Source organism: Solanum stenotomum, chromosome 12 (assembly GCF_019186545.1).
Source record: "Solanum stenotomum isolate F172 chromosome 12, ASM1918654v1, whole genome shotgun sequence".
NCBI lineage: Eukaryota > Viridiplantae > Streptophyta > Magnoliopsida > Solanales > Solanaceae > Solanum > Solanum stenotomum.
In genome coordinates this window covers 9,053,082-9,064,388 of record NC_064293.1, presented here as the reverse complement: position 1 = coordinate 9,064,388, position 11,307 = coordinate 9,053,082, and the positions used below count along the sequence as shown (strand labels likewise).

General features: G+C 32.4%; 1 protein-coding gene and 1 long non-coding RNA gene across 3 annotated transcripts in view; one reads left to right on the top strand and one right to left on the bottom strand.

Moving 5' to 3' along the window:
* LOC125846928 (urease accessory protein D) overlaps positions 1–11,307 on the bottom strand; it is a 586,865-nt gene that overhangs the window by 164,661 nt on the left and 410,897 nt on the right. The gene's annotated exons all lie outside the window — the stretch shown is intronic.
* LOC125846939 (uncharacterized) lies at positions 7,152–8,893 on the top strand. Its single transcript, XR_007444425.1, has 2 exons — positions 7,152–7,309; positions 8,373–8,893. It is a non-coding gene; the product is annotated as an uncharacterized LOC125846939 (long non-coding RNA).

Below are 11,307 nucleotides of genomic sequence, written 5' to 3'. Positions count from 1 at the left end.
ACATTGTTTTAGAGTCAACACCTTGACATATGTCCTTTTCAGAAGGACATTTCCATAACATTCAATTTGTTATAGAATTACCCATGACCATAGTCTCATCGGTCCAATAAGGGCATTATGACCCAAATGTTTGTTTTACAACACAAACATAACATATCACTTTTCACCAATATTCACGTCTATACAAAAAAAAATATTTCAATAGACATCTTTTCATTAAAAATCACAATATTTTAAGTGAAACTTTTTCATCAAAGAATACAATTATTTTGAACGAGTAATATAATTTTGTGGTTTTATACTAGTCATATCATATACTAGTAAAGAGAGACTCAACGACCACAATATCAAATATATTCCAAGAATTTTGTGGATCTAACATAATACAAGAATGTCATTAAATTTCATATCTTGTACTTTCAAATTTAAATTAGATAGTAAGTCTAATTTTGTGTTTATCACAAGTAAAGAACCCCCCACATTTTAAATATGTTCTCAAAAATATTTTTCAAATATTTGAAATTATTTTCCACATATTTTTCTCATGCTTTCATATTGTGTACCATCAAAATACACATTGGCAACACGAAGTCTTCTTTTGGAGATTTAATCCATAGAAACACCGATTGCAGGCACAAAAATCACTAATTTTATGTCACTGGTGTTTTTTTTTCATTTCTGTCACAATTAGACAAACCACTTAGTATTTAGAATACTAACAATAAAGATTTAATCTTTATTCAACTTGTTTCTATTTTAACGATGAAGTTTTTATATTCTTCTAATCGTTAACCGAATGAACCTTGAATTATGATGAGGTTTTTATATTCTTCGAATCAGTTTCATATTCAGACAGAGTAGTAAACCAAAAAGATTTTAATCTCCAGAAACCTCAAATACAACACTGTTTCTAGCTAATGATGAAGATTTTATCTTTTTCAAATCATTTAGCCTTAATATTCCTGACGAAGATTTTGTATTCTTAAAGTCAGAATGTTCATTCAAACAGAGTATTTAATGAATTGGTGAAGTTTCTATATTCTTCAAACCAATACACAATCTGATTTGTTCGTGAAGTTCTAATATTCTTCAAATCAAAGGAGCAAAAAAAATCAAAAGATTTTAGTCTCCAAAAGTCAAACACAACCAAATTTCACATGGAGTAGAAAGCTACAAAAGTTTTTTTCCCCCCTCTAAACAGAATACATGTTAATAATAATAAAGACATATTCTGAGATCATCACATAATGACCATCTATCCTAACATTTATGAAATAAATCTCATAACTTATAAATGATAGAAAAAGAAAAATAATAATCAAGGGAAATAAAGATAGAACCTGATTTTTACTCTCATTGAATCATATATATTCTATCTGTCAGCAATGAATCCATGCAAGTCACTTTTCTTGCTATTTTTTTTTTTAAGTTTCCATCATATTCCTATTTTCCTCAAGAAGAATTTAATTTCAACAAGAAACTAAACTCATGTTCAAATATTTTAGGAGACAACATTTGTTCATTTACTTCTTCTCATAGTTATATAAACCAAGAATATAGGGAAAATAAATAAATTGAAGTGCATATCTTGACCATTATGCACAGAATAACTTTTCTTATTGAAAAGAAAACTAAAGGGGTGCAATGCTTCAATGCACTTGGGAAGAAAATAAAAATAATCTTACCCATCCAAGTAAAACATACTACACAAATTATACTCGAACATATTAAAGTAGTACTAATTCACCCCAGATCTCTTTTATCATATAATGAAATAGTTCTCTTATTCTTTTCTTTTTCTTTTCCCAACAAAAAGAACACATAAAATAAAAGTAATTTCCTTACCACAAAAAATACCATCAATATTAAATTTCTGTTATCTCCTATATTCAGATTAGAAAACCAGAAATAATAAAAGATGAAAAGAAAAAAAATAAAGAACTATCCGAGTCCACATAATTTACTGTGTGTCCTTAAGAAATTTAATCCCCTCACATACCCGAGGTTGTATATTAATTCCTCCCAAGATAAAACGGATTAACCATTAAAGAAGTAGCGGTACCTCAAACTTCGATAATTTCAACGAACTCAAAATGATAGCAACGAACCACACACAGAGACACGATCGATCGTTTTTGTTTTGTAAGAAATGTATGCAAAAGAAGGGAAGAATTCGATGCCGAAAAATGAGAGAAAACCTCTCTATTTATAGCCAACAAAGGGTAAATGTCACAACTCTTAGGAAAGAAAGACAACCTTTCAGAAAGGTCACAACCCTTTGGAAAAGATACAACCTTTTAAACGGTCACAGCCCTTTAGAAAGGACACAACCTTTCATAAATGTCACAACCCTTTGACATAGTCACAACTCTTCAGGAGAGTCACAACCCTTCATTTCCTATTCACACCTTTAAAACCCAACATATATTTCATAAATCTCGTAGTGATTAAGTTCATTTAAGTCTATAATAATCAAAATTTGTTAAATTTTATGGTGCTTCATATACTCCTAAAGCAACAATTGTTTTGAAACCTAGTATACTCCGAAAGAAATGTTACAAAAAAATTCTTTGCATTATATGTATGTCCTCGTTTTACTCTTAAATTAGTAAATTTGAGTTGACCTCAACTCTAGTCCATTCGGTATTTCATATGTATATGTTGAAGAAGTACCATTTTGATGATTTTCATGTGATTATATGGGACTCGCTGAAATTGAATCAGAATCTAGCTTTTGAGGAGAAATTTATAGCTATTTTGGATAGGGGTGTACATGGCCGGGTTGGTTCCGGTTTTCCAAATATCAAACCAAACCATTTGTGTCGGATTTTTAAATTTATAAATCAAACCAAACCAATAAAACCCGGGTTTTTCAACCTCGGGTTTTTCAGTTTTTCGGGTTGTTTCGGGTTTTTCCAGTAAATTATTCATACAAACATATAGTTTGCTTGTACTTCAAATATTTCTTTAGTCCTACCAAAATACAACTATCTAAGATGTTTCTTAAAAATATAACATAATATGATATGACTAATGGCACTAAAATATGCAACAAAAATAATAATAATGAAATTGTGTAAAACAAATATTGCAAATTAACAAGTCATAATGAAAATGATCATAGTTTAAAAGTACTAAATCATGCTAAAATTAAGTTTAATAAGTATTAGTTACATGACTAAATATTAAAGGAAACTAAAATTAGATTATGTATTTTAATTGTCTAAACCAATGTAAAACTAAAGAATAACTATTCAATATTATTGTCATTCTTAGTGTTGAATTGATTTTCTTTTTGCATTAGTATTAATTTGATTTTGATTTAAGCTTTATTATAATTACCAACATTTGTGTACTATAATCTTTATTGGCCCATTCATAATTCTAAGTTTCAAACTTGAAATAATAAATTAAAAGATAAAAACTATGAAAAAGTATAAGAAATATTTAAAAATTATATCAAAGTAAATATTTTTATGTATAAAATAAAATTTTAAAATTATATATATAATGTCGTGTTGGTTTTTTTAGTTAAAACCAAAGCAACCCAAATATAGTCGAGTTTTTTTTTTCAAAACCAAACCAAGTCAAACCAAACCACTAGTCGGGTTTTTTTTCCGGATTGACTCGATTTGCAGTTTGGTTCGATTTTCGGTTTGGTTTTGTACACCCCTAATTTTGGACATACAGATTCGAAAGTTGAGGTCCAAGGAGATAGCATCGATGAAGGTGCAGTGCATTGATGGATTCATGATTTGAATTGTCACGCCCCGAGCCTACACCCTGGATGTGGCCGACACTTGAGAAACCATTGCTGGCCCCAAGCGAACCCTTGCCCTGGCTTACTTACTCAACGGAAGACTTAAACACAAGAGATATAGCTCATGTAATAACTTAAAAGATAATAACTTAGCCAAAAATGGAAATTCAAGTCTTAAACGTGTATAACTTAAATTAATAAGACCAAAGAACTAATACTATCTGTCTATGAAGCCTCTAAAACAAAGAGGGATGTCGGGACAGGACCCCCGATCATCCTAACAACTGAAAACTAGAAAGCAAATGATAAAAGAGTCCTTTGGAATGCAAGGAGGCTCACCAACTGACTCGGAGTGTTGAACCTGATCAACGAGGCGCTAGATGCTGATCCTAGTTACCTGTGTCTGCATCATAAGACGATGCATGCCAACTGGCATCAGTACATTAAATGTACGAGTATGCTAGTTGGAATGCTAACAAACATAGGCTCGAAAAAGATTATGAAAGAAACACTTACCCTCTTCTCAACTCATGAATACTTAACTGAACACATTTCATTATAAAGCAGTTTAAAACAAATGCAATATAAAGAAAAGGAAAATTGTTTAAAACATGACGTCAAAATCATAATCATAATATTATAAAAACATACCATGCTCCATCTCAAAGTCTACTTGTGCAATGCATGAATGAAGTCCCATACCCCCATTCATACTAGCAAAACCCCTTGAGGAACCGTGCAATTACTACTATGGGAGTTTCTCTAACCGACAACCACTACTATGAGCTTAAGTGGTGATACAACGTTTTTACCATCACGCTGCCAGACTGTCCTATACTTTGCCGTCATATAGAACTACTTAACTTAGTGGATCCACTAGCTTAACTTATGTGATCATCTAAAAAGTATGACCCATTAAAACCCATGATGACTACATGGTTTATGGAGACTTGAGTTAATATGAACTCGCATCCCCATATCGGTGCTCAATACTACTCCCAAAATATACTTAGCTCATATGTTTTAAAACAACTTCTTTCTTTGGTTTGAGATAATTACTCAAAACTTAGCTTAAAAGCTCTTCTTGGAATCGATGTTCCCTTTTGTTGTTCAAATGTCATAACTCTTTGGGAATACTTAGTTCCCTAATAGCTTTTTGAGAAATGAACTCAACTTTTTACTCTTTGCTTAACTTGAAACTTAAGTCTTAAAACTAAGTTAGAGCATTTGTAAAAGACCCTTGAAAACTTTGACGACTTCACTTAACTTGACTCTTAACTTCACTTGAATTGACTCTTAACTTTCCTTGAATTGAATTATGGATCCAAGGATTATGATTTGTGATAGGAAAGGTCTCTTGATGTTTAGGAATGATTTCTAATAGCTAAACTTGAGAAAATTTACGAAATTGGAACAAGTCCGCGACGCGGAGGTGTTTTTAAATAAATCCTCGCGAAATTAAATTTTGAGACAGAGGAGTCCGTGTCCTCTCCGCGACGCGGAGCAGATTTTTGTTCACAAGATGAACAAGTCCGCGACGCGGACTTGTTTCATGAACCTTACTCGACTTTTTCCTTCTTCGTTTTTCAACCTCAACCCACCTAAATTCGATTATCTTCCTCAAATTCGTTTTAAATCCCGATGCCCAACATGTATACTCAAGAAACTAACTCAAAGCAAACCTAAACTCAATGTAAGGATCTCATAAACTTCTCAATTCATCCTAATTCGCTAACAACATTCGAATTCAAGAATATTTGTCAAAAACATCAATTTTCCAACTCTTCTAGGACGAATCTCACTGAATTAAACATGCTTGACGCGTGGGTGAATGAACCCAACGCTATGAGAGACTCACATACCTTGTAGGATCAATTCCTTGGCGAATTCACAACCAAAATCGATCGTTCTTGGCGAATCTTGCTTTTCCTCTTCTCCTTTCTCTTGCGTTCTTTCTCCAAAAGCCCTAACTCTATTTCTCAAAAGCGTAAACTGAACTAATTCAGTTTTTGACCCCACTTAATTTACTAAAATGGATTTAATTAATCGGGTAAGGAAAAGACCAAACTACCCTTCAAAAATCCGGATTGGACTTTCCTTATTCCAACAACCCAACTTCCAAAGGGCATAACTCACTCATCCTAACTCAAAATTGCCCAAACTTGGAGGTGTTGGAAAGATTATTCCAAGGGATTTCCAACCATATCCGGAAATATACATAACTCATCCTGAGCTAGAAGTTATGGCCGTTTGAAAATGGCCAAAACTCACTCTTCCTAACTTAGACAAATTTTCCAGATTTTAAATTCTTTCCAAAAATAACTATTTCCAATTATAAGCTTCTTCCTAGTTATTTCGAATTGCGAGATGGTACATGAATGTTATCAGTGCTCACTTCCTTTAACGTAAAGTTGCTTGCCAAGAAGGGTTTTCTTCTAAAAGCTTACTAATATTTTTATAGTTTAGTTAGTAATTGAAATACTAAAAATAGAAAAGTGAAAACATCATAAATCAAAAAGAAAAAAAAAAGCAAATAGCAGTGAAAAGGTATAAAATGAAGAGTAAAAATGTAAAACAAAACTTGAGTTTGCCTTTTTTCCAATTAAAAAATATCTGATTTTACCTGAATTTGAACCCTCACACTCGAGGGCATGAACACAAGCTTTAACTTCAGTCTGAGAACCACAACACCCATCAGATCTTTTGTATAATGGGTGCTCAAGAATTAATTATATCAGTCTTTCAATATTTTCTATAAACATATATACAAATTATTCATCGAAGTCAATGAGTGCTCGAGCACCCGATACTCTCTACGTGGGTTTTCTCCTGGTGCAGTGGAGACATTATCCAATGGAAGAAGCTACTTAGGAGACTGAGCTAGACATGCATAACAGATATCTCAATTTTTCAGCAGTTAAGTTACTTTCTTTCTTTTTACCTTTACAGACAAATGTGCATTTTAGTGGAGGATGTAATGATCATTATGGCTCTTTTGAGTTTTATTCATGTTTTTCCTATTTTTCCCTTTTCATTAGATTTTGTATATTATTTATGACTTGTGCGGATGACTGCCATAATTTTCGAGGTAATTGGACGAATATTGAGTGAGTTTTTCAATTTTGAAAGTAAATTTTTTTGACCAAAATCAACAATTTAGATGAACAAGATTTAATGTAAATTCTAACGGTTTCTGTAAGTTTTGGGTTTGGGTTGCCCATGTGAATTGACCCGACCCGATCCAACCCAAGATTGTTTTTTGCTGAATAAAAAAAAAAGAAAAAAAGAAGAAGATAAATATTAATTTAAAAAGGGGTAGGAATAGTTACTATTCTCTCCTTTTTAAATTAAGTTATTTTTTGCTTTTTTTCTGTAACACTTCAGAAAAGAGAAACAGGAAGAACAACAAAAACTCAAAAAGACTTAGATTAAAAACACAACAAAGAACATTTAGTTTGTAAAACACTATCTTTGTTTCCTAGTGATTCAAAGAAGGATTTGGAGCAAATAATTCAGTTCGTGAATTTCATTCCGCTGCAACAATCAAAGGTACACAAATCTTGTACCAAACTTTGTTTAAATTCTATCATTAGTATCAGAGCTAGGTTAATTACTCCATAATTTTGCATAGTAATTCCTTGAAGTGTAACACTGATTATACTAACCTGATATAAATTGAAAAGATTAGACTCATCATAAAATTGAATCTCATATTTTATGCCATCTAATCTGAGATCGAAAGTACCACATGAACACCTTGAATTCGACCAGGAATTTGGGAAGTTTCTTTGTTTTTTTTGAAGATATGTTATGAGTATAAATATGAAAAGAAATAAAGAGGTTCATGTCGCATATTTTTTTTCCTTCTTCGTTGATCTTCGGGTTTTTTTTAGCATAAGATAGATATCTTGAATGCTAGAAATTTGTGAAGAAAATAAAAAAAAAGGGTGATATTTATTTTGTTGATTTTTTTTTTTGAGTTTTAGTATAATTAGAAGACATTTTCTCTCTCTTCATTTATTAAAAGTGATTATGTTTTTGTTTGTTTTCCCTTTTCACTTGTGTGAAGGGTGGGATTTGTTGTTTTGTCCTTTTCTGTTAAGGATTAAAAATAAAAAAAATAAAGAGGGTCCCACATGAAAATGAAAAACATGTCAAAGGAGGACGAATCAATTTTATTTTTTTTTAAAAAAAATAGTCCTTTTTTATTTTAAAGAGTACATATATTTTATTTAATAAAATACTGTACCTTTTCATTTGGAATCATAAAGTGTTATTTCTTTGATAGATAGTCAAAGGAAGAATATTACCATTTTATATTGATAAAGTTTTTATTTGATTTATTTTAACATAAGTTTATTCAAATGGTCAAATCAGATTGAGGCTGACTTTGTTTTATTTTTCCCATGAGTTATCTTCTTAATTTCATAAAGAATAATGACCAATTATTTTGACTAGATTATACTTTTAATATGTGCATTAAAATTTGGTCTCGATAAATTAGTTTAATTCTTATGTTCCTTGAGTAGTTCCGTGCCTTTTACGAAAATTTGTGACATATATTGTCGCATTAAATGGTATTAACCATATTTTAGTTTTGTTCCCATTTCAGATATGGCTGAATGGGAACATGCTCAAACTACTCCAAGTAGGAGTTCTCAAAGTCGAGCAAAGGGACAAGGTAGAAGAGTAAGCCGTCATAAGATGTTTCTGAGGGCGTGAAATTGTACAGATTGGTGTCCCAAGGGCGACATAAAATCAGTCAAGGATCCAAAGGGCCATTCGAAGGGGAAAAGAGAAAAAATTTAAAGAGTTTGAGTCATTGAAAATGTCCCCTAATATGTCAGCACGTGATTTTATTCACCTTTTTGAAATAAAATGGGTTGAACTGGCTGATTATACGGAAATTTCAAATTGGAGAGCCTTAGCTTATTTAACAAACTCTCTCCGTGAACCTTGGGGTAATAGATTGACTGATGTTTATCATGACATTTGGCCCAGTCAACCTTTTAGGGTTTACATTTGTTGTCTTGAAGACTTGTGGGAGGATTTCAGTCTTTGAATTACTTGTAAACTTTGTTGCTTATTTGTTATTTCAAGATATGAATTATGTAGTTGATTTTCTCTCTCAAATTATGTTATTAGACTTAAAAATCCTTGTTATCAAAGTCTTCAATATATTAATTATACGCATTAAGAAATTAGATTTGAATTTTGATTAAATATTTAGTTTGTAGATGATGATTGGATGCATACGTGTCTTTTCAATTTTACATTAAATATGAAATCTTTATGAGAATTAATTTGCTTGAATGTGTATGTCGCATGCATAATTGATTAAAATTCTTGCCTAATTATATGTCAATAACAGACATGGCATCAAAAAGTATCATTGCTGACTTAAACAAAGGTGAAAAACTTAACGGTGATAATTACGACATTTGGAGTCGTAAAATATGGTATGTACTAGAAGAGCAAAATGCTTTGGAAGGTATTAATCATGTTTTGAATCAGCCAGAAGAGGGTAATACTGCACAACACAGAAGGGATTTTGAAGCTTACAAAGCTTGGAAAAAGGCTAACTCCACTGCACGTGCAATAATAGTTAGTTCTGTAGTTGATGACCTCATACATGAATGTGAGGAATTTCCTACTGCTCATGCTATATGGGCACATTTGCAAGGAACGTATGGGGGTACGTCTGTAACCCGCCTCCGACAATTGACTATCAAGTTTGACACTTACAAAAAGGTCATGATCAGAATATCAAACAACACTTTAGGGTGATGTCAGACATGACAGCTCAACTCAAGAGTGCTAGCCATGTTCTTTCATATGAACAACAAGTTCAGCCAGTGATTCGGTCTCTTCCTAATAATTGGGAACATTTAAAGGTTAACTTGACCCAAAATGATAGCATCAAGACTTTTTCTGATGTTGCATGTCATGTTGAACTTGAAGATGAGCGCCTTGGTGCTGCTAAAGCTGCTTCTAATGCCTTTGTGGCGGAGTCAAGTGGTACAAAATCTTCATACTTCAAGCGCAAGAAAAATTGGAAAAGAAATGGGAAAGACAAAAGAGACTGGAGAAGGACCCTCTAAGAAAAAAAAAGAATCCAAACTCCAAGAAAGGAAAACAGTTTTTCATGAAAAGAGACAAGAGTAAAATGAAGTGCTACAATTGCCAAGAATTGGGGCATTTTGCTCGTGAATGTACCGAGCCCAAAAAAGTAGCATTTCTAAACGCATCTCTAAGTGCTACATATGTTTCTAGCACTTCTTTATTAATTGAATCTTATCATATGTGGATTGTAGACTCAGGATTCACCGACCATGTGAGTCGAGATAGAGAGACGTTTGTGGAGTTTCGTCGAGTTTTATCTAAATCAAGATGGATCTACGTAGGAAATAATGCGCTTGAAGTCAAAGGTATAGGCACTTGCAAAGTGGACTTGCGTGATGGTCGTTCCTTGATGTTGCATGACGTTCTATATACTCCAGAGATTCGACGAAACTTAGTGTTGGTGTCTGTTCTTTTAGACGTTGGTTTTGATTTGTTTTTTAGTCGTAATGGTGTTAGAATAACTCTAGATAATGTTTTATATGGTTTTGGACTTCGTTATGATCGTTTTATCGTATTAGATTGTAATCCTTCAACTTATGACTATTATGTTGACCATTGTGTAATGACATGTTATTCAAGTAACAATGTTGCTGATGTTATTACATGGCATGCTAGATTAGGTCACATAGGGCAAAATAGAATGAATAGGTTGGCAAAAGAAGGGCATTTAGGTTCTTTCACCAAAATTGAAATGCCAACTTGTGAAAATTGTCTTGCTGGAAAGATTACGCGTAAATCATTTGGAAAGGCTAAGAGAGCTGAGTTCTCACTTCAATTAATTCATTCAGCTATTTGTGGTCCAATTAATGTAAGGGCAAAGTCTGGTGCTACATATTTCATTACATTTATTGATGATTTCACGCGTTTTGGTTATGTCTATTTGATTTCTCATAAATCTGAAGCACTTGAGTGCTTTAAAAGATATTTGAATGAAGTTGAAAATCAATTAGATAAAAGCATAAAAGCTTTAAGAACCGATCGAGGACGTGAATATTTGTCAAAACAATTTGAAGAATTTTGTACTGAAAAGGGTATTATTAGATAGTTAACTACTCCTTATACACCTCAACAAAGTGGTGTAGATGAAAGATGGAATAGAACATTATTAGACATGACAAGATCAATGATGGCGCAGGCAAATTTGTCTATCTCTTTCTGGGGAGATGCATTATTGATTGTGGCTTACATATTGAACAAAGTGCCTTATAAGTCAGTGTCTTCCACTCCTTATGAACTTTGGACTGGTTATAAAACAAACTTGAATTATCTTCGACCGTGGGGTTGTGCGGCATATATTAAAGATCGTTTTGGTGAGTTTGGTAAACTAAGTCCAAAAGGAAAGAAATGTATCTTTACAAGGTACTCTGAACGCTCTAAAGGATATGTGTTCATTGATGAACTGAAGGATGAAAGTATTACTAAAA